Here is a 21,848-nt window from a genome sequence, read left to right on the forward strand (position 1 = left end):
AGCGGGGGGAACGGGCGCTGACACCGCTCTCCTACGCTCACAGGTCCCATAGCGCGCGGGGTGCCTGACGGTGTGGGCCCCCCCTGCCTGCTCAGGGCCCCGGCATTTGCCCGGGTGCTGACGCCGGCCCTGCCAGAGGGCCCCATGAAGAGACGCACAAGAGGGGGGCCCCAACTGGGCTCCGAGTGGACCCCGACTGGCCGGGTCCCATACTGGAGTCAGGACAGTCATGCCCTGATGGCGGCCCTGCTGGAGGCTGGAGGGGCCCCCTCTCCCTCGGGGGCCCCCGTTCAATGAACGGGCTGCACGGGCGGTAGGTCCGCCCCTGTGTACCCCCAAAATATATCAATCACATTGGCTTGTGTCACAAAAAACAAGCCCTGACGTAACGCCTTATTCTGAGAATTTGAAATTTTACAGCAATCTGAAAATTAAACAATACTGATGACATTTTAATTTTTTTCTTATTCATTGTATACATTTCCTCCAAAAAAAGTCACCACTTAAATAAAATGATGCATGTTTAGTACAGTATAAACTATCTTATTGAAGAATCATTGGCAGCTAATTTTTACAAAAATTTAAACAAAACTTATGTGCCCACGATGCAGGAATGCTCAGGATTTTTTCCTGAGCGTTTCTCCATCTCCCTGGCAGAAAAAAACGCATGCGGATTGTACATGCGGATTGTACATGCAGATTGTACATGCAGATTGTACATGCGTTTTCCTGCCAGGGACATGAGGAAATGGAGAGTTATTCACTGACATTTCCGCATGCGGATTGACAAGAGCTTTCCAAGCGATTTTAGCATCACTTGGAAAGTGCTTGTGACAACTAGGTCACACTATATGAATCCATGCAAACGGCATGGATTTATATAGTGTGACCCGAGAGAATGGTAAAAATAAAAAAATAAATGTATACTTACCCTCCGATGGCCCGTGCTGGCTTGCTTCGCTTGGTCCCGGCAGCGGTGGATTGAAAGACCTGCCGACGTCAGCGTCGCGTGACCTGTCACATGACTCTGATGTCAGCGCAGGTCCTTCAATCCACTGCAAAGTGCCGGGAAGCAAGGAGGAGCGCAGCGCGGGCCGTCGGAAGGTAAGTATACATTTATTTTTTATTTTATTCTTTTTTTTACAGATTTTTTAATGGTACCTGGGTGTGGAGGAGAGTCTCCCGTCCTCCACACCCGGGTACCATCCGCACGTTAGAACGCGCCAATTATGCAAGTACAGATGCAGTCTTGCGGAATTGGCGCGTTCTAATGCAAGTCAATGGCGGCGAAAACGCAGCAGTTCCGCAAAATAATTGGTAGTGCTGCGTTTTTTTCCGCAATGATAATCCGCAGCGGAAATTTCACACATGCAGATTATCATTGGGGAACATGGCAGGCCTTCTACCATGCATTTTTAATGCGTTTCCGCAGCTGCAAAAACGCTGCAGAAACACATTAAAAACGCATAGTAGGCACACAGCCTTAAAATAAACGTTTTTTTGGATTATAAGATCCACCTTTTTAACCCAAAATTTGGCAAGAAAATTGTCTTATTCTTAAAGTAAAGTATTTTCCCCCTTTCAGTACATCACATGATCATATGAATTGTGGCATTGAAAAGTACAACTCGTCCTGCAAAAAAAAATAAGCTCCCATATGGCATGCCAATGGAAAAATTAATAAAAAAAAAGGTTTTCCAATAAGGGCAGGAAAAATCTAAAATGAAAAATCATTAAGTGGTTAAACATTCATGTCGGCTGCCTTCCTAGTTACCATAAAACCTTTTTATCTTTTGGTGGTTTTCATAAAGTGGTTGCAGAAGAATATTTTTCAATGCTAATATCCAATTCAAGCCTCAATGATTGCATAACTACTATGTATGGTAAGCTGTATTTTTTTTTCCCCTCACATTTTCCTTTTTAGTTTTTAATTTTTTTTTTACTTAAATTGCAATTTTACTTGTTAAATTATGTTTACGGTTTGCAGTGCTGGTTTGATAGTTAAAGGGGGATATAATTATATTAAAAATGGAACCTTTTATTGTTTTGTTTGCTATAAATCTTTAATATAACGTACTAAGTGCCTAGTGTATGCTTGCCTTGAACAAGCAGTTTAGTGCATATTTCCACCTACTTGGTTTCCATGCATTTCCACCCTTCTGAGTTATAGAAAAATAGCTGTCAATCAAACTAGCAGAGGGTGTAGTCATATGCTGCAGGCGGGAAGGGGCACTGAATTGCTCAGTCTGAATTTGTCAGGGCTATGTTCCCTACCACACGCTGTGATCTGTTTAAAAAACATTTTGGAGATGAAGGTAATGTTTAGGCATAGATTGTATAGATTTTAAAAATGTATATTAATCTGCAATTTAATATTTAAAAACATATTAACCCAATTAAGAATCAACACCCTTTTAACAATATTACACCACTCCAAAGTTGAGAATATTTGGTTTTAGTGTCAAATTTATGGAAAGTGTAAAGTTCACACTACAGTGATATTTTATCATGAAAGTAGGGCGTTTTTAAGTAGAAGTGTGCAACGGTGATTTCCATTATGGCAGAGAATTTATTGAAACAAAAGCCAACAGTGGGGTATGTATGTTACATATATCCCAACAAGAAATGTAACTGTCTCAATAACTTGTCATGTTGACTTGAGCATCAATTACAGCTTGACAAGGACGTTTTGTGCTGTTCATACATGGAGTTATTGCCAGCTGGGGCACGGCGTTCCACTCTTCTTGGAGGGCGGCCCTCAGGTCATTGAGGTTCTGGGGTACAGAGGCACGAATCTCTACACGGCGACTCAGATGATCACATAGGTTTTCTATGATATTCAGGTCTAAAAAAAGTGCAGGCCACTCCTTTTAAGGCCCCCCAGTCTCCGGCAGCTGTTCCATAATGATGGGAATTCAATGAGCTGGAGCATTGTCATCCATGACTATGAAATTAGGCCTGTGTTTGTGCAGAGACACAATGACTGGATTAATCATATTCTAGTAGTAGTGGTTTGTCACTGTACTATTCACAAATTGTAGGGCAGTTTTGTATGGACTAAACACACCAGCAGCCACACTGTAACTCCACCACCAGAGGCTCGTCTGGTGACTGCAGTGTCTGATGCATAACGCTCTCCTTGACTTCTCCAACATCGTTGGTGGCCATCATTTCTACTCAGCGTGAATAGACTTTCATTAGTGACCAGCACTGAGGCTCCCTGGCCCATGCAAGACGCTGGGTAGCGTGGTCAGATACTCTTGCAGGCCGTCTAGCACAGGGGCCACAATCATATTAACTTTAGAATAGTCTGACTTGAAACTTGGGTGCCTCTCGCGTCCCTTAAATGTGTCTGGAGTTGTGGCATTTATCATCTGGTTTCTAAGGGCATTTGACACAATCAGTCGGGCATCAGTGTGGGATGTGGCCAAAGGACATCCACATCTCTGCCTTTCTGTGACTCTTCTAGTCTCTCTGTATCTCTTGTAACCTGCTGATGACTGTGACACTAAGCTCGGTGGCCACTTCCATCTGAGAACATCCTACTTGAATCCTCGCAGTGGTGAGGTAATCATTAGTTGTTGGGTATTGTCTTGGTGTCATGATGTCACAATGTGAACAGCAACGAGAGGAGGACGGTTTAATACCAATTCTAATTGATCCATTAATCGGCCAATACATTTCTGGGTTCAAACATCTGTGATGAATTTTGCATTAAGCTCCTTGTTGGTGAACATAAAGTTGTGCAAAAAGTACTGAAACATTGAACATGTAAAATCAAAAGTTTAGAGAAGGTCACATTAAATTCAACGGAGAAAAAAAGGAAAATCCAGCTTCCACAATATCAAATCTTCTATCTTTATTTAATCCTTTAAAAATCGAGACATTGGTACAAACCACTGAGGGAAGTGTGAGGGGAAAGGAAAACGCAGCACACTAGACGCGTTTCGAGCACATTACATGCTCTTGAACTCACATTAAGTTCACGTGAAAAGGTTAGAGTGCATTTTAGGATGATCCTGATATTTTTCCAAGAAGCCAAATACCCCTAACAACATTTTGAGTAGTGTATATAAAATAAAAATTATTTGTCTTGTATTGTCTGCAGAAGTTTAATAGAACAAAAATCAAACTTGAAGGGTTTAGTGAATAAAATGATAAATGGTCATAATTTCTGAATTATTATTATTTTTTTTTTTGGTTTGCAGCACTACTTTTCTTCAGTACGCTCCATTTAATTCCCCCCAATCCTCCACAAGTTCAATAAAAATAATTTTCATGCATGCATCCCTTAATGGTAGCGATAGAATCTACAACTTTTCAGCCAAGAGACAAGCCCTCATACAGCACCATCGCCGCGAAACAAAAGATGAACATGTGTAAACAAAGTGGTTACGATGTATATATTTTCAACAATAAAATATATATATATTTTTTTAATGGTTTCAATACGTTATATGATCAAGTCAATGGTGTAAATACAAACTGCAAAATCTACTGCAAAACATATTCTCTTAACTAAACAATCATATGTACTTGCATGACAAATGTATAGAAAGTTCATTCGGACCATCATAAATGTGGCTTTGGAATGCGTCTCAACGCCTTGTAAGTTGTAGGAGTGATTGAATATAGTGAACACTTTTAGGATATCTTAAAATGTTCAATAATCTTTCTTTTGATACTAATGTTTAAACGGCATCACTTGCCTCTCCCAGTTTTTGTTGTATGTTAAAAGAAAAAAAATTACATGAGCAGAAAATTAGGTGGGTAATTTTTTTAATTTTTTACTATGCATACAAATGATCATACAGTTTGAATGTAGTCTAATTGTAATAATTAACACTTTTCTCCTGTCTTTTTTAAATTAAAAAGAATCTATTATGCCAACCAACGATGTTCGTGCTGATCTAGGGACCCACAAAGCAAGATGGGTCTGATTTAATTCTTCAATAGGGTTTGCTTAAATTTTTTTTTATAATGGTGGGATATCATTGAGTGGTTTGATAAACATGCTTGTTATGGTGTATACCGTATATAACCACAGAAAGTAGTAGTTAGTGGTTTTTTTCCAGTCCGTCCTTATGGACAGCACACCAGGAGGTAGTCCTTCCTTGACCTATGATGTGACATGATCACAGAGGTTAAACGGACCCTACCAACCCTCACCTTCCAGTGTTTCTTTTCCTGGCCCCACAGGGCATAGGAAAAAAAATAGGCTGCTCCTACAGTGAAGATAACTTATCCCATGTAGCTTCATTGTATGGACTTCAAGGCCTACCAAGCAGTCTGGGTCTGACACCCCTATGAGTAGAGGTCCCTCAGTGATTGGTTGCTGTACCTGAGTATGAACTCAGAGAAATGGTGGTGGTGAGGGGGGGCTTGCCCTTCCCACTTTCAAGAGGTCCGTGGCAGACACCTCTCTGGGCAGAGATTCCTCATGCAACAGCAAGCCAGTGCACCTTCTACAATAATGCAGTATTCCTGGTAGTGATTCCGCTTCTCTCCATGGTGGGCTCTCTGTATTACCAGCTTCTCCACTTCTAATGATATTAGGATGCGAATGGGAGGCAGACAGGTAAGGGCAATGTGTAAATGTCTCAAAGGGCAAGTCCTCTGGGCTGATACTAGCCTTATTCCTTTATGCCGAAGCTGGGCCGAGGGTGTCTTGTCCTGATGTTTGGGCTTCAAAGTTTGTCTTCATTCTGTTGAATAACACTGATGTTTTTACTGTTGTCCACCAGGCCAGTATCAGTCTAACTACTCTAGGTGTGTAGTGGAGGGCACATGGTGTTAATACAGCACATTATCTCGGTGAAGACTGTCCTTCAACTATGCCTCATTGATCTGCTCCTCCTTGAGGAGGGGCTAGGTTGTTAGTTGAGATGTACTACTCAAAGTGAAGGCTTATCTTGAATTGACAGAGATTTCCCTCTCAAATATGGGCTTGTGTTTTGCAACTTTAAGTGTGGCTCTAGGCTGTGCCTTGCAGTGCCTCTGGCATCATGCCTGGTGCCTCTAGATTAGGGTTTCTAGCCCTGGCCTCGTGCCTCTGGGCACCAGCCTCTGATTTCATGCCTTGTTCTTCTGATCGTTCTCACACTTGTCTCTAGCTTCAACTCCAGTTTGATAGTCCCTGATCCATTTTCCTTTGCCTCATTCTCTGTAAGTTGGCATAGTTAAAGGAGCAACTATATTCTGCCCAATATTTATTCGTTTTAAGAGCAGGAGTCTCAATTCAGCTACTGGCCATGCTCTGTCTAGTCAGATGTTTCAGACTTGGTCTTAATTACTGAAGTCAGCACTTTCATAGTTATGGTTGAATGGAGACATGTCTATCCAGTTTATCCTTATAACACAATATACTATTGATCTTGTCAAAATCCCATGAGGTATATGCTAAAAAAATCCCTCCTGTTACACATACGGTAATCTGACTAGTTTCCTCGTTCAACATCCTGTCAAAGATTCTAGTCCCAAAACTTGCAATATTATATTTATCAAAGGCATCCAGACCACAGGAATGATGGTCCATATTTCAGTCAGGGGGGCTGATGATGGCCCCAGCGTTGGTAATGGCAGGGGATATTACTGGCCAGACTATATATTTCCATAGCGTCCAGCCTCTTACTTGAGGCCTAGAGACTTAAGGATTCACAATACACGTCCATGAGTTCCTGGGTGTGTAATGTGTGAGCATACCTATGCTCTTACCGTTTATCCATATACCAAAGGATTGATTTGATCTTTTGGTGATCCAGAACCTCTGTCCTGCATCACTCATGGTGCTATGGTAAGCTGGTCTGTAAACAAGTTTTTGTTATAACCCTCCTGTTAGTTTTTTCTATCTTGTGTTTTGTGGTCACGTGACCATCTGCCTATATATTCCAGCTCCGCACTTCTGGCTTTGCTGGACTTCAGTGTTGTTTGACTGTTTTGCTAGCCTGGTGCTTCGGTGCCTATCTCTGTCAGTTTGCTTTGTCCTCTTGGACCTCTAGTACTTTTTGTCAGTTTGTCTTTTGTGTTCTACAACAATTTCTGTTTAGGAGGTGTCCCATTTTTGTCCCAGTCCTTAGTTCATTTAGGGACCCCTCCCTTAATTCTATAGGTCTTCGTTCAGACTAGCCGAGGACGAAGGCGGGTCTAATCACTAGGAACAGGCAGCCCGCTACATCGTAGGGATTCAGCTTAGTCTTACTGTAGGGACAGCTTTCCCCTATCTTTCCTTAGTTCTTGTTGCAGATCATAACAGTAAGTCCAGCCCAAAAAAAACTAAAATGAAAGAAATTCGGGGATCAGTATGGTTTCCGTCCAGGAGTTGGCTCAATGCCTGCAGGGATTGTCTCTGGAGGTGGCCGAGCTTCAGCAATACGTGAGTAGCTGTCCTGGAGCGCATTTTGTGGAACCGAAGGTAGGACTGCCTGATGTTTTTTTTATGGTAAACAGCAAGATATTTTTTCCTTTAAAAATGCTTGTTTGTTATATTTTCGTTTGAGACCAAGATCCTCTGGGAATGAATCACAGCGCATTGGTTTTATTGCACAAAATGTCACTTTTGCGCAAAGAGCCACAGGGTTGGGCCTTTTCTCTCCAGCCTAATGATCCGTGTTTAAGTTCTGTTGAAGAATTTTTTTCTGCTATGGGGCTATTATATGACGATCCTGATCGAATCTCATCTGCTGAATCAGAACTTAGACGTTTGAATCAGGGGTCTGATGATGTTGAAAATTATTGCACACACTTCAGGAGATGGGCGTCAGAAGTTAAGTGGAATGATTCGGCGCTGAGATGTTTATTTCTTGCTGGTCTGAGTGAAAGAGTTAAGGATTTGCTAATTGCATTCCCTGCACCTGAGACTCTGCAGGAAGCTATGCAGTTAGCTGTTCGTATAGACAGGAGACTGAGGTGCAGGCTCAATGAGGTAAAGACTCCTGTAATGTCAGGTTCTAGTCCCCAGAAAATCTGCTCTGACGGTGGCGAACCGATGGAGGTTGGGGGGATGTCACTCCGCTCTCAGGAAAAAGACCGGAGATTCGCCGAGGGATTGTGTCTTTATTGTGGTAAAGTTGACCATTTGATTAAGTATTGTGAGTGTCGTTTAAGTAAAGAAAAAAAAAAGGTCAGTTATGCCCGTATAGCTTGTTTACGCTCTGCAGGAGTATTTCTTTCTGGGAGTACTACTCTGCAGGGAGATTTGATTGAATTTCAGGTATTTGTGAATTGTGGTTCAACACTTAATGTGATTGATAAAGGGTTTTTGGAAAACCTTAAATTGAAATCCAAACCTTTGTCATCACCTATTTCTGTGGTTGCAATTGATAACACTCCTTTGAAATGTATTACTCACAAGACTGCTGCATTTCCTCTCACTATCAATGGAGTTCACCAAGAAATTTTGGACTTGGTTGTTTTGGACAATTTACCCTCTCCAGTTGTTCTAGGATTGCCTTGGTTAAAACTGTACAATCCTTTATTGGACTGGTCTACTAATGTGATTAAGTCTTGGAGTCTGAAGTGCTATGGTAAATGTTGTAATGGTCGCATTGCGGCTATGAAAAAAGTGGAATTACCTGTACCTATTCAAGATTTTTGGAGGTTTTTTTCGGAGGAGGAGTCGCAAGTTTTACCTCCTCATAGGGATTATGATTGCGCCATTGAGTTTGTTCCGGGTGCTACTCTTCCCAAAAGTCGCTTGCTTAATCTGACTATCGCTGAAAGAAAGGCCTTGGAGGAGTACATAGAGACTAGTCTGGCTGCTGGTCACATTAGTCCTTCTAAGTCGCCTGTGGCAGTTGGATTCTTCTTTGTTAAAAAAAAGGACGGCGGTTTACGTCCATGTCTGGATTTTAGTGAAATTAATAAGATTACCGTACGCAATTCCTACCCATTACCGTTAATTCCTGACTTGTTTAACCAGTTAGTGGGAGCCAAGTGGTCTCCAAAATTGATCTCCGGGGGGCATACAATTTGTTATGTGTGAAGGAGGGTGATGAATGGAAAACTGCTTTTAACACTCCGGTTGGTCATTTTGAGAATCTGGTGATGCCTTTTGGTCTTACCAATGCACCTGCATTTTTTCAGAACCTTATTAATAACATCCTGAGACCTCTGATTGGTAAGAATGTGGTTGTGTATTGGGATGACATTTTGATTTATTCACCAGATCTGGAGTCCCATTGGCAGAGTGTACGTGAAGTTTTGCAGTTATTGGGTGATAATTCACTCTTTGCTAAGCTGGAGAAATGCGAGTTCGCTGTGCAGAAAATTAGTTTTTTGGGCTACGTTGTCTCCAGCGAGGGCTTTGAGATGGACCCTGTGAAGGTTCAGGCTGTGCAGGAATGGCCTAGGCCTATTGGTTTGAAATCTATACAGAGATTTTTGGGTTTTGCCAATTATTACATTCATTAAGAATTTTTCTGTAATTGTTAAACCTCTAACCGATCTCACCAGGAAAGGTGCGAATACGGCCCTGTGGACTACTGAGGCCATTGAAGCGTTTGAGTATCTCAAAGAGAGGTTCAGTTCTGCCCCTATCCTTATGCAACCTGATGAGACCAAGCCTTTTTTGGTCGAAGTCGATGCTTCATCGGTGGGGGTCGGAGCAGTTTTGTCTCAGAACAAGGGTGGAGTACATCCTTGTGCCTTCTTTTCGAAAAAATGTTCAGAAACCAAACTGAATTATGATGTTGGAAATCGGGAGTTGCTGGCTATTAAACTCGCGTTTGAACATTGGCGTCATTTTTTGGAAGGCGCTAGATTTCCTATTCAGGTTTTCACAGATCATAAGAATTTGATCTATCTGGATGCTGCCAAGCGCTTGAATGCCCGTCAAGCTAGGTGGGCACTTTTTTTTTCTCGGTTTAATTTTTCTGTTACCTAAATCCCTGGTACTAAGAATGTTAAAGCCGATGCTTTATCTCGCAGCTTCTCTCCTACGGTCGGTGCCGAGGAGGAGGAGAGCATTTTACAGAAAGGAGTTGTGGTGGTGGCTTTGGACTCCGTTTTGGAGAATGGGATTCTGAAAGCTCAAGATGATGCTCCATCTAACACTCCCCATGGGAGGTTGTTCGTGCCTAGAGCCTTTAGGAGAGATTTGTTTGTGGAGTGTCATGAGTCTCTGTTGGCAGGTCATCCAGGAATTTCAGAGACTAAGAGACTGATCAGTCGCAGTTTTTGGTGGCCTGGATGGCAGAAGGAAGTCATCAAGTGGGTGCGTCAGTGTACTGTGTGCGCTAGGTCAAAGGCTTCACATACTCCTGCTGCGGGGTTGCTTTGCCCTCTGGAGGTTCCTAGTGCGCCTTGGACGCATCTCACTATGGATTTTATTACTGATCTTCCTGTGTCCGAGGGTTTTACCGTCATCTGGGTGGTCGTGGACCGTTTTAGTAAGATGTGTCATTTGGTTCCATTCATTAAGTTGCCCTGCGCCAAGACACTCGCTAAAGCATTTGTTAAGGAGATTGTCAAGCTCAATGGCGTTCCCACGGATATTGTTTCTGATAGAGGACCTCAGTTTGTGGCTCGCTTTTGGTGTGCTTTTTGTGACAGGTTGGGAGTCCATTTGTCATTTTCGTCTGGTTATCATCCTGAGTCTAATGGACAGACTGAAAGAAAGAACCAGGATGTTGAGCAGTTTTTGCGTTGTTTTGTGGTGGACAATCAAGAGGTGTGGTCGGAGTTTCTGCCTCTCGCAGAATTTGCTCTTAACAATCATACATCCTCCTCTGCTGGGTGTTCTCCTTTTTTTGTTATACTGGGAGACATCCGTCTTTTGGTTCGTTCTCCAAATTGGGGTCGGCGGTGCCGGAGAATTTTTTTCTGTGATTTTGAGAGAGTTTGGACTAATGTACGTTGTAACCTTCAAGAGGCTATCAAAAAGTCCAAGAAGTATTTTGACAGGAAACGTAAAGAGGTTTTGTTTACTGTGGGTGACATGGTTTGGTTGTCCTCGAAGAACCTGCGGTTGAGGATTCCCTCTAAAAAACTGGGTCCTAAGTTTGTGGGTCCATTTAAAGTGCTTCAGGTTGTTAACCAGTCTGCTGTTAGATTGGATGTCCCTACTTCCTGGAAGATTAATTCTGTGTTTCATGTTTCCTTGTTGAAAAAGGCTGATGTATCTGATAGGGACGTCACTGTCACAGTTCCTCCTGTGGTGGAAGACGACGAATATGAAATTTCGCGTATCTTGAATTCTAGATGGCATAGAGGGAGATTACAGTATCTTGTCTTCTGGAAGGGTTTCGGTCCCGAAGACAACTCCTGGGTAAGGACGGATGATGTCTCTGCTCCTAGGCTTGTTAAAGCTTTCCACAGGAGGTTTCCGGATAGGCCTGGGCCTGGAGGATCCTCATAAAAGAGGGGGTACTGTTATAACCCTCCTGTTAGTTTTTTCTATCTTGTGTTTTGCAGTCACGTGACCATCTGCCTATATATTCCAGCTCCGCCCTTCTGGCTTTGCTGGACTTCAGTGTTGTTTGACTGTTTTGCTAGCCTGGTGCTTCGGTGCCTATCTCTGTCAGTTTGCTTGGTCCTCTTGGACCTCTAGTACTTTTTGTCAGTTTGTCTTTTGTGTTCTACAACAATTTCTGTTTAGGAGGTGTCCCATTTTTGTCCCAGTCCTTAGTTCTTTTAGGGACCCCTCCCTTAATTCTATAGGTCTTCGTTCAGACTAGCCGAGGACGAAGGCGGGTCTGTTCACTAGGAACAGGCAGCCCGCTACATCGTAGGGATTCAGCTTAGTCTTACTGTAGGGACAGCTTTCCCCTATCTTTCCTTAGTTCTTGTTGAAGATCATAACAGTTTTAGTCTGAGACCAGGAGGAGCGGTGAAGGAACAGTTCTGTGATGTTAAGCACATGGGAGGTTAATATGTCTGCAGCAGTCCTCATTGTTTGTGTCTGTTATTGCCATACCTTTTGCTGGGCAATAAGGTGTTTTGGGTCTATTCTATGGCTGCAGTGTTATCATTCATCTAACAATCACTGTGGTTCGTTATTGTTATCGGGGTACAACAGGAGTGTCTCTCATTCTCAACTTAAGCTGTATATTTTGTTGACCAAATTTATACTGAATATTTGGCATTACAGACATATCTTTGCAGATTTCTATTGTTGTCTATATTTTCTTATGATATTACAGATGGTTTCTATATTTAGTCGACTTCTTGCCCAGAACTTCAGTCCTTTTAGGGCTTTCTGTCCCCGCCCTTGTGCAATTTCTCTGGTATTACTCTTGGTGTGTTGTCCAGAGGGACTTTAAAAAAAATAAATAAATAAAAAAAAAAAAATTAGACCTACCAGTACTTCGGTTTTCAGAAGTCACTCAGCACAGCACCCTTATTTTCCCTCCCTTTTGTTTATCTTTAGGCTTGCATAAGTTTGGTCTTCCTGCAGATCATTTACTCATCAAGTCGCCACTGCTCTATCTAGGGCCATTAAAGTATTTATCTTGCATATGAGTTTCTAGTGGCTCGTATAGACCATTTGTATCATCCTTCGGTGGCACAAGGGGTATGGAGTCTGTCCATTTTGGTGTAGTTGGTATAAAATTGACTAAAATATATATTAAATTGGGTTCAGTATGAGCTATAACTGCATTTTGTAACTGTTTGAGAAAGGTCTAAAATGCCCTATGAATGTCTTCTGTTCCTGATCGAAGGATGTCCATTTTTAGTTGAGATGGATGCTTCACTTTATGTACATGCTCAGTAGTGAGGCAGTGCTGTGGAGTCAAGGAAAATGAGTCGGAGGTTTGGCTTACTGACTCTACAGCCCTTGAAAAACAGTGGGAGGTGGCTCTTGCCTCTTGATCACGTCCTGTTATAGGTCAAGGAAGGACTAGCTCCTGTTGTGCTGTCCTGAGGGACTTCTGGAAACCAAATTACAGATGGGTCTAATTCCATTTTATTTATAGGTTTTTAGTTCAGGATCTTGTAGATCTGGTAGCGGTACCACCTTATTATTAAAGTGTATTAAAAATGTTATGTTTTTGTGTTTTTTTTCAGCTTTCAATCCCAGTTCAAAGGTTACTGTGCACTGGGAAGGACCAGTAATTAATAATATTTGCATTAGTGAGTACTCAGGTGTTCCTTTCATTATTCTTGGAAGAAAGGTATTTGTTTGCCATCTTGATAATGATAGGGCTGCAGCACAAAAAAAGGAGATATTCAGACTCTCAAACACACAGTCAGGTAATACCCTTTAAATCAAGATTGTGTAACATATTTTACGATTTTTAATCTATTAGCTAGATGCTTTTAACATCATTTTAAGAATGTCTAAGTTTACATCTACTCCATATCTAATGGCTACTAAAACTTTTTGACTGAGTTTGTGTTTCAGATAAGGATAAATTAAGTTTTTGCATAGACTATAAATATGTACCATAAATGTAGTCCAATCTAGGTTTGGAATCCCCTCCACCCACCCCCACCCCCCAATTTTTTTTTATTTTTTTTAACATGTGTTATAATTGTTATCAAGCAGATGTGTTTACTTTTATAATCTTGTAGAAAATACATAGAAAGTTCAAAGCAATAGGTAATTTAAACTAACAATGATTTACTGGCTAGTTGGAGCTCAAAGTGGCACAAAACCAAGTGTACATTCTTGTTGCCGGTTTTGAATTAACTATCCACCCTGGTGCTGCACTTCTTGTATATAGGCAACCCCAAGTTTGCCTTCGACATCCAACTTACCAACAATGAAATAAGCACAAGTGTTAAGGCCGCGTCACACTAAGCAATGCAGCAGCGATCCCGACAACGATACGACCTGTCAGGGATCGTTGCTGCATCGCTAATACATCGCTGGTGAGCTGTCAAACAGGCAGGCTCACCAACGATCAGGGGAGCAGCGACATCGTCCACGATGTCTTGCTCCCGGTTACCAGCCTGCTGTTGAAGCAGGAGCAGGCTGGTAACTATGGTAAACATCGGGTTACTGGGGGCACGCGCGCACTTAGTAACCCGATGTTTATCATGGATACGACTCTGCTAAGGTGAACGGTAACCTCCCGCGCACCGTAGCAGAGTGGTATCCATGGTAAACAGCGGGTTACTAAGTGCGCGCGTGCCCCTAGTAACCCGATGTTTACCATGGATACCAGCCTGATCGTTGGTCCCGCTGGTCACACACAGCGATGTGTGCTAGCCAGCGGGAGAGCAACGACCAAAAAATGGTCCAGGACACTTTGCAGCGATCAGCGACCTCACAGCAGGGGCCTGATCGTTGCAAAGTGTCACACACAGCGACATCGCTGGTGAGGTCGCTGTTGCGTCACCAAAACCGTTACACAGCAGCGATCTCGCTAGCGAGATCGCTATGTGAGACGGGGGCTTTAGTCGGTTTATCCAATTAAAGCTGCAAAATCTGCTGAAATGACATGCATGCTTTACTGCGGAGCCAAGTCTTGGTTTGATATTGCATGCCTGTTTTTTACATCTGGACAGTAATGACAACAAATTGAGGACATGACTGATTGTGTGCTTGTCCACATAGTGAATTTTTGAAAAGCATATGAAAAATAATGAACCAAAGAACCAGGGGGGTAGAAGGATAAAAACAATATTAAGTCATTGTATAAAAATGTACAAGATATTAGGGACTAGGGTAATGACAAGTGATTGACCAAAAATATAGCACCGAAATATGGCAAGGTAAGAATAAGTACATATAGTGTAGTATTCAAGAGGCATATATAATAGAGTAAACTATCAGGACATAGGTTGCTGTAGCCATTTTTCTATGGGCAACACAAAGTGTGTAATCAATTATATAAAGCCTGGGAGCAGCCACAAGCCAGTGTCCTGGTTTAAATAATATGCTCATATAAAAACCATAAATCCTGCAACGGACCTATGTGTACAAGGATAAATGTACCTTCATCAGATATCACCACTCCAACGCGCGTTTGGACTGCCATGCCTTTTCTGGGGGAGTTGAGGCTAATTTGTATAGGCTTCAGTGAAAAAAGCCCTAAAATGTATATTGCTATGTTTTTACTACCCCTTATGAGAGCAGTGCGATGTAGGGGCAGAGACCTGGATTCTCATCAGTTAATTGGCTGTTGGCATTTTTTTAAATCGCTTTTATCTGCACAAATCTAGCAGTTCTCTGAAGGCTGAGCTCTGTGTAACCCCAACCATACCACTGGTTGCCAGCTTTCTGTCTACACTGGTATTATACTGCCATTTACAGGTATAGTCAGTGTTCTAAACAGCTTATGAATATGGAGGACCCATATATTAGTCCTATAGTGACCCCCTGTTGATTAAAACTTTAAGAAGCAGACTAAGTTACACATTGGAATCAGAGGCTCTGTCTGCTATCAAAAATCGTGTGACATTCACTTTAAATATAATGAAAATGTTTATATGAATAGGCATTAATAGCCATACTGTGTTAAAGGCTTTAATGTTTTAATATGTAAACAATTTAATTTGTATTGAATTTAAAGGCTACCGACCATCATTTTAAAAAACACAGGAAATTATTTCAACATACCAAGAAAATTAAATGTCCATCCAAAATTTATGTATATCATATAGTGAAGTTTCCAGACTTTCAGGTACAGTAAGAACACGGCAAAGTATATCTTTAAATTATAAACTGTAATGCTCAGATTGGAGATTTAGTCTTTGCAGCTGTGCTGACAGTATGGTGAACCTTGATTGTCACTGCTCTCTGCTATGCCTTGAGAATTTAATTTTAAAGGGGTTCTGGTTTTTCAATATAATCTACAGTCACTGTACATGACTGCAGACTTGTGAATCCTCACATTGCGCAGTGACTATTTGCTGGTGGTGGAGAAATGGTGGTCATGTGACTGCAAATGTACAATATGCATACTCACGGCCCCATTATAAGCACACATGCGTCGCCTCACTCAATCCACTTGTATTGAGCGATGCTGTGCGTGTGTAGTGAGAATGTGGCCGGAAATATGCATGTTACGCTCGCGCCCGGACTGACTGGCGCGAGCGTGATTAGTGATCCCACTGTACCATGAACCGAGGAGTGCCTGGAGGGGCATAACTAAGTATCAACCCGATCCGACCAAGGTCGCACGGCGGCTTAGTCGACTCCGTGGACCAAGGAGGAACCGAGCAGAGGGACCAGGTGCGACTCCAGGTCAGACCCCGGTCACAGTTGTTGACCCACACCGGGGAATGCAGGAACAGGCAGGTTAGACTGGCATACAGGCAGGTGGGTATTGGCAAGTACGGCTGGTATGCAGACAGGTGGGTACTGGCAAGTACGGCTGGTATGCAGACAGGTGGGCACTGGCAAGCACGGCTGGTATGCAGACAGGTGGGCACTGGCAAGCACAGCTGGTATGCAGACAGGTGGGCACTGGCAAGCACGGCTGGTATGCAGACAGGGAGATACTGGCAAGCACGGCTGGAGTGCAGACCGGGAGGTACTAGCAGGTTGGAGTGCAGGTTGGATAGGGTCCAGTACAGACTGGGAGACAGGTACAGAGCCGCAGATGCGGAAGACAAGCAGAGTAAAGCGAAACCGCCGGAGAGGAGGACAAGGCAGAGCAGAGTGGAACTGCTGGTGCGGTGAGCAAGCAGAGTGGAGCGAAAACCGCAGGTGCGGTGGGCAAGGCAGAGCAGAGCGGGACCGCCGGAGCGGTAGACAAGGCAAAGCAGAGAGAAACCGCCGGAGCGGTGGGTAAGGCAGAGCAGAGGGAAACCGCCGGAGCGGTGGGCAAGTCAGAGCAGAGAGAAACCGCCGGAGCGGTGGGCAAGGCAGAGCAGAGAGAAACCGCCTGAGCGGTGGGCAAGGCAGAGAGGACAGGGGTCTGTTCACATGGAACAGACTGGAAAATACAGGAAGATACGGAGGAAGGGAAAAGGGACAAGCAGAACCAGATACACACAAGGTACTTAATATGAAGTAGCAAGTGGACAAAAAACTCACAAACACAAGTACAGAGACAACGAGTTGGAGTTAGGTGCAGGTTCAGATACTGCAGGAAAAGGGAAGGTACGGACATAGAGATAAACAGGTAACAGGCTAGGATACAGTTCAGACAGGAACTGCTACTGCAATGAGCCTGGGAATACAGCCCCCAGAGTGGCGGAAACCGACTAGAAGTCACAGGTAACAGGCCTGGGAATACAGCCCCCAAAGTAGCGGAAACAGACTAGAAGTCAGAGATAACAGGTCTGGGAATGCAGCCCCCAGAGTGGTGGAAACAGACTAGAAGTCAGAGATAACAGGACAGGACCTGGCAATACAGTTGCAAAGACAAACTGAGTGAAGGTGTTGCTCAGGCACCTCCTACTGGGTGGAGCAGGTTTAAATATCCAGTGACTCACAGCAATAGGCTGGAGACGCATTAGGGGTGCGCCCACAGCAGCTATAGGAATCAGGAAGTTACCGGGCCGCCGCCCTAAGCAGTCAGTCAAGAGAAATGCACATAGCATGAACTGGAGCAGGGATTGCAGACTGGACTGACAGGTAAGATTGCGGTCTTGCATAGTGGGAGGTGGTGCACTATGCAAGCACGCCGCCAGGGATGTAACAGTACCCCCCCTTTACGCCCCCTCGTCTTCAAGCCTGCAAGGTTCTTCTGCAGAGAATTTGGAGGCCAATCCTTCTCTTCAAGAGGATCACCTCTTCTGTCCATTAGAGGAAACGAAACTGGTCTCATCATCTTGGTGACTAGGATGCTTCCTCCAATCAAGCCATCCTCAGCAACAGATGAAGTGGGTTAAGTACCAGGAACAGCACACAGGAAAGTCTCTCTCCATTTGTTATCAGGTAGCACCCTGGTGCATTCAGGAGACAACTGGAGGTCCTCCGCCTGGTTGGAGGGGTGCAGAGACTCGGGGGTAACCACCGCCTTGACGTTCACTTTGCCAAGCTTACTGGATGAAGTGGGCAGCGTACCAGGTACCGGGTGTAGGAAAGTCTCTCTCCGTTTATCAGGTAGCACCCCGGGAAATTCAGGAGACAACTGGAGGTCCTCCGCCTGGTTGGAGGGATGCAGAGACTCGGGGGTAATCACTGCTTCGAAGTACATTTTGCCAAGCTTACTGGATGAAGTGGGCGGCGTACCAGGTACCGGGTGTAGGAAAGTCTCTTTCCCTATGTTATCAGGTAGCACCCCGGAGGATTCAGGAGACAACTGGAGGTCCTCCGCCTGGTTGGAGGGGTGCAGAGGCTCGGGGTTAAACACCGCCTTGATGGACATAGGACCAGATTTATTAGAGACGGAGTGTCCTTGCTTTAGGACCATCTTCAGACTGGTTTCAGAGATGACTTGTCTGTAAGGCGGGACGGTACCTGAAGCTAGATCATTGGTACAATCGTCGAGACTGTGTGGGGACATCGCCTCCGCTTCTCTTCCTTCGGAGACTTCAGCGCACAGCGAGTCAGCGACTAGCAGATCTGGTGAAGAAGAAGAAGAAACTGCTGACTGTCCTGAAGATATGTGGACTGGACACCCCTTGTACCTTAGCAGTCCCCCAGGATACACCATGCAGGATCTCCAGACCTGAGCGGGCACTAGATCGTTCGGCTCTGGACGACCTGTGGGTAAGCCAGTCAGCACGTGGAATGTGAACTTCTTCATATGTAATGCTCCAATCTGGAGCTTAATTTGTACAGACATATTTAGGCTGTTTCTGAGTAGGGCTCGTCCTTCTGCTGACAATGCCCAAACCGGCTTCTGGAGTTGTCGGACGGGAATCGGACACCGACTCTTCAAGGCTTTAAGCCCAAAACTTCCGGTTAATCCGAGGCCTTCACTTGCCACGGAGACAGTCATGGTCATCTGTGGAAAGAAAACACTAACGCCAAGGGCAGCCTCTCGTACAGGACTAATGTCTTGGGATTCTCCAACCTTCGCTGGACAAAGACCGTCAGGGGGTCCCAGACCACCGCAGCGGGACCGCAATCCAATTTTGTGACTGAGTTCTGGCTTCTGCTTTGCCTGACGAACATAGTCATCCTTCATGGATTCTGTGCGGACAGCTGCCTCTACAGGCTGGGGAACAGTAGGTCTTTGGGAGGACAGAACCTGGCGTGAAGGTTTACCTCTACGCCTTGCACATCTGGACTGCCTCTTGAGGTTGGGAAGAGAAGTATTCTGTGGAGCATAGTCATCCTGTGGGGATTCTGGGTGGGCAGCAGTCTCTTCGGGCTGGAGGACTGGTAGGCTACCTACACACATTACCCATCGGGGCTGCTTCGGGATATTGGGAAAGGAAGCTTTAGCAGAGGCTTCAGGATTGGGGTCATCGAAGACCATTAGAAAGGCCACCAAGAAGGCCTGCAGGTCAAAGATGATAGGATCTCATGCTTCCCATAGAGGGGTGATCCATTTCAAGGCATCACCCTCTAGGTAGGACATCATGAATGCTACTTTAACCCGATCAGTAGGAAAATAGTGAGCATAGAACTTGAAATGCAGCATGTATTGCTCCACAAATGCACGGCTATGTTTTGGATCTCCATAGCACCGTGGTGGATCCGCAGGAACGAGTGCTGATAGATCCATTTGGGCTGGTGCGTAAATCACCTGGACCTTAGCTTGAGAAAAAAAATTTCTTCTTGGTGCACGTATTCACCAGACAAGGATTTAAAATGTCTCTGAGAGTAAAAGGCCATGGGGCTCAACGGGAACCATGGCCTGAGCAAACTGTTACGCTCGCGCCCGGACTGACTGACGTGAGCGTGATTAGTGATCCCACTGTACCATGAACCGAGGAGTGCCTGGAGGGGCGTAACTAGGTATCAACCCGATCCGACCAAGGTCGCACGGCGGCTTAGTCGACTCCGTGGACCAAGGAGGAACCGAGCAGAGGGACCAGGTGCGACTCCAGGTCAGACCCCGGTCACAGTTGTTGACCCACACCGGGGAATGAAGGAACAGGCAGGTTAGACTGGCATACAGGCAGGTGGGTACTGGCAAGTACGGCTGGTATGCAGACAGATGGGCACTGGCAAGCACGGCTGGTATGCAGACAGGTGGGCACTGGCAAGCACGGCTGGTATGCAGACAGGGAGATACTGGCAAGCACGGCTGGAGTGCAGACCGGGAGGTACTAGCAGGTTGGAGTGCAGGTTGGATAGGGTCCAGTACAGACTGGGAGACAGGTACAGAGCCGCAGATGCGGAAGACAAGCAGAGTAAAGCGAAACCGCCGGAGATGAGGACAAGGCAGAACAGAGAGGAACTGCTGGTGCGGTGAGCAAGCAGAGCGGAGCGAAAACCGCAGGTGCGGTGGGCAAGGCAGAGCAGAGCGGAACCGCCGGAGCGGTGGGTAAGGCAGAGCAGAGGGAAACCGCCAGAGCGGTGGGCAAGTCAGAGCAGAGAGAAACCGCCTGAGCGGTGGGCAAGGCAGAGAGGACAGAGCTCTGTTCACATGGAACAGACTGGAAAATACAGGAAGATACGGAGGAAGGGAAAAGGGACAAGCAGAACCAGATACACACAAGGTACTTACTATGAAGTAGCAAGTGGACACAAAACTCACAAACACAAGTACAGAGACAACGAGTTGGAGTTAGGTGCAGGTTCAGATACTGCAGGAAAAGGGAAGGTACGGACATAGAGATAAACAGGTAACAGGCTAGGATACAGTTCCAACAGGAACTGCTACTCAATGAGATACAAAAACGAGCCTGGGAATACAGTGCCCAGAGTGGCGGAAACAGACTAGAAGTCACAGGTAACAGGCCTGGGAATACAGCCCCCAGAGTAGCGGAAACAGACTAGAAGTCAGAGATAACAGTGTTATGTTCTGCTACCAGAGCTAAGGAAAGAGAGGAGATCTGTCCCTACGATAGAACTCAGCTTGATCCCTACGATGTAACAGGGAACCTGATCCTGCGATCAGACCTGCTAAAGTCCTCAGCTAGTCTGTACAGAGACCTATAGATGTGGGGAAGGAATCCCTACAAGTACTAGGGACTGGGAGCAAAATGGACACCTCCTAACAGAAATAGTAGCAGACACACGAACAAACAAAATATATAGAACACAGAGGTCCGAAGACCAAGCAAACTAACAGAGTTAGATACTGAGCACAGGCTAGCTAAAGAGTAGTAATACAATGAAGTCCAGCAAAGCCAGAAGGGCGGAGCAGGACTAAATAGGCCAACAAGGTCATGTGACCAGCAATAGAAAAAACCTAAGAGCAAGGTTCTAACAGTACACCCCCTTCTAAGAGGATCCTTCGGATCCCCTAGGACCAGGCTTATCAGGAAATCTCCTGTGAAACGCTCTGATAAGTCTGGACGCGGAAACATCATCCGACCTCACCCATGAGTTATCCTCGGGTCCGAAACCTTTCCAGGCCACGAGATACTGCAAACTACCTCTATACCGTCTAGAATTAAGGATGCGAGAAATTTCATATTCCCCGTCCTCCACCACCGGAGGAACAGAGGCAGAGGCGTCACAATCCGACATAACAGCTTTTTTCAACAGAGAGACATGAAACACCGGATTAATTCTCCAGGAGGTAGGAACCTCCAACCTAACAGCAGATTGGTTGACAACCTGAAGCACCTTAAAGGGCCCTACAAACTTGGGACCCAATTTCTTAGAAGGAATCCTCAACCGCAGATTCCTAGAGGACAACCAAACCATGTCACCAACAGCGAACAAAACCTCCTGTCGTTTCCTATCAAAGTAGTATTTAGATTTTCTGTTAGCCTCCTGAAGATTACCACGCACATCCGTCCAAACTCTCTCCAAATCGCCGGAAAAATTCTCCTCCTCAGGCACGGCAGATACCAACTTGGAGAACGACCCAAACAACGGATGTCTCCCAGAACAACAAAAAAAAGGCGAACAACCAGCAGAAGAAGATGTATGATTTTTCAGAGCA

General features: G+C 44.8%; 1 long non-coding RNA gene across 2 annotated transcripts in view; it reads left to right on the forward strand.

The window, feature by feature from the left end:
- The window catches only part of LOC141270700 (uncharacterized), a 96,525-nt gene that overhangs the window by 53,903 nt on the left and 20,774 nt on the right, over positions 1-21,848 (forward strand). For both annotated transcript variants that reach the window (XR_012321717.1, XR_012321718.1), the window contains exon 4: positions 13,003-13,068. This is a non-coding gene — a long non-coding RNA (uncharacterized lncRNA). The remainder of the gene's footprint in view (positions 1-13,002; positions 13,069-21,848) is intronic.

Source organism: Phyllobates terribilis, unplaced genomic scaffold, assembly GCF_046119375.1.
Source record: "Phyllobates terribilis strain yellow unplaced genomic scaffold, ASM4611937v1 Scaffold_5__5_contigs__length_657084704, whole genome shotgun sequence".
NCBI lineage: Eukaryota > Metazoa > Chordata > Amphibia > Anura > Dendrobatidae > Phyllobates > Phyllobates terribilis.